A 2,500-nucleotide genomic window follows, 5' to 3' on the forward strand; every position below is an offset into this window, starting at 1 on the left:
AGCTAAAGCTCACTTGAAGCCAACGCATCGTCACCATGTGTTCGTGTGGCCGAGAATTGGGTAGCTTCTTCATCAACCCCGCCGAAAGCCATCCTCGACATACCCGTGCATTGAGAAGGTTTGGTGGCCGTACTCCCAACACAAAAGCATACCGAGGACAACCCCAAGCAAAAATTCATTTGAAGCCAACCCATCGTCGCCCACAACTAGTGGGTGAATGGTGTGCTTCCCGGGGTTGGCATAGACATTCCCTCGCATGCAAAAGATTGTCGATGCGAAAGATTATCTATGCCAACCCCGGGAAGCACACCATTCACACACTCCCGACCGGTGTGGTGTGGCGGTGATTGGATAGTTACGGATTGAGCACTTGCCAAGGATCAAAATGTGTCATTTAGAAGAAACATTTTCAAAAAGTTTTTAAAATCTTGTGGGTTTGCAACTCATAAGAGCGTCACTTTCAACGTCCCCGGTATTGGATTGAGTTTCTAAAAACAACCGTGCACACCGAGGTTAAACTTTACCAGCTCCACTCCGACTCGCCGCTCGCCCACAATTTGTTTGCAACGAAACATTTGTTTTTAATTTTGTTGGTTTGAAATTGTTTTGAAAAGGTTCTTTAAATCTAGTGGGTTTGCAACTCATAAGAGCGTCACTTTCAACGTCCCCGGCATTGGATTGAGTTTCTAAAAACAACCGTGCACACCGAGGTTAAACTTTACCGGCTCCACTCCGACTCGCCGCTCGCCCACTAGTCCGAAGGCAACAAAACATTTGTTTTTCATTTTGATGAAAATTTCTGTTTTTAAATCTTGTTGGTTTGAAATTGTTTTGAAAAGGTTCTTTAAATCTTGCGGGTTTGCAACTCATAAGAGCGTCACTTTCAACGTCCCCGGCATTGGATTGAGTTTCTAAAAACAACCGTGCACACCGAGGTTAAACTTTACCGGCTCCACTCCGACTCGCCGCTCGCCCACAAATCCGAAGGCAACAAAACATTTGTTTTTAATTTTGATGAAATTTTTTGAAAACATTGGCTTGGCAAGCCCCAATCCGCGACTATCCACCCACCGCCACCCCACACGGGTGGTTGTTGTTGAGAAATGAGGTTGTGGTCGACATGCCCGTGCATTTGAGAAGGAGTTCCTAGCACTCCATGCTCTCCCATGCCAAAAAAAAGCCTAGACAACCCCATTTCGCAACTTTCCACGCCTTTTTTTTCCTCCCTCACCCATGGCGGCGGCGTGGTGGCGGCGGCCGGATTCCGGCCACCACCGCCATGGGTGGCAGCCCCCCGACCCCGACACCAAACCCATAATACCGAGGCAACATATCGAGGCAACATGACATGGGTGTGGCGTGGGGGAAGGGGGCTGCAGCTAGGAAGGCATGGGCTGCCATGCATATGCAGGCAACACACACCCCCCTATATAGCATTTTATGCATTTAGCCCTTTGACAGGAAGAGACATCACCTATGCGCGAGGAGTCATAATGGGCTCTAAATAATTCAATACAAGGTATTTGGACGTGATTTTTTGCAGGGATACTAAGAAACATGCAATCTATGATGGGAAAAAGTTTCATAAATTTTTGAAGTCGGGAAGTATTTTTTATTATTTTTAGAAGTCGTAAAATTGAAAAAATCATTAAAACAAATCCGGGAGGAATTTTTTAGTTTTGTAAGTTGGAGAAGGTCCTAAAAATCATAGACTACTTATGGGGAGCTTATTGTGCGAGGAAATTTCAATAAAAACGGGGTTTGACAAGATTTGAAAAATTCTGTCGACATTTGAAAAAACCTGGAACCATGCTGCCGGCATGCTGCGCACATGCTGCGCGCAGGCTGCGCGCATGCTGCGCGCAGACTGCGCGCAGACTGCGCGCATGCCATGGCAGGACAAGTTTCGCTAGCCTCACTGTCGACAGATGCGCAAGCTGCGCGCACAGGCTGCGCGCATGCTGCGCACAGGCTGCGCGCATGCTGCGCACAGACTGCGCGCACGCTGCGCGCATGCCATGGCAGGACAAGTTTCGCTAGCCTCACTGTCGACAGATGCGCAAGCTGCACGCAAGCTCCGCGCACGCTGCGCACAGCCTGCGCGCATGTTGTGCGCAGGCTGCGCGCAGGCGCCGCGCATGCCATGGCAGGACAAGTTTCGCTAGCCTCACTGTCGACAGATGCGCAAGCTGCGCGCACAGGCTGCGCGCACGCCATGGCAGGACAACTTTCGCTAGCCTCACTGTCGACAGAATCAGCACGCTGCGCGCAAGCTGCGCGCGCGCATGGCAGGACAAGTTTCGAAAAATTCTGTCGACAGGCTGCCGGCATGGTGCGCGCACGCTGCCGGCATGCTGTGCGCACGCTGCCGACATGCTGTGCGCACGCTGCGCACAGGCTGCCGGCATGCTGCGCGCAGCCCATGGCAGGACAAGGTCCGAAAAAATCTGTCGACATTTTTACGCCGTGGTAGGCTTCCGCTTCGCGTCACTTTGTCGAC

Source organism: Prunus avium, unplaced genomic scaffold (genome assembly GCF_965620075.1).
Source record: "Prunus avium unplaced genomic scaffold, drPruAviu1.hap1.1 HAP1_SCAFFOLD_19, whole genome shotgun sequence".
NCBI classification, from domain to species: Eukaryota; Viridiplantae; Streptophyta; class Magnoliopsida; order Rosales; family Rosaceae; genus Prunus; species Prunus avium.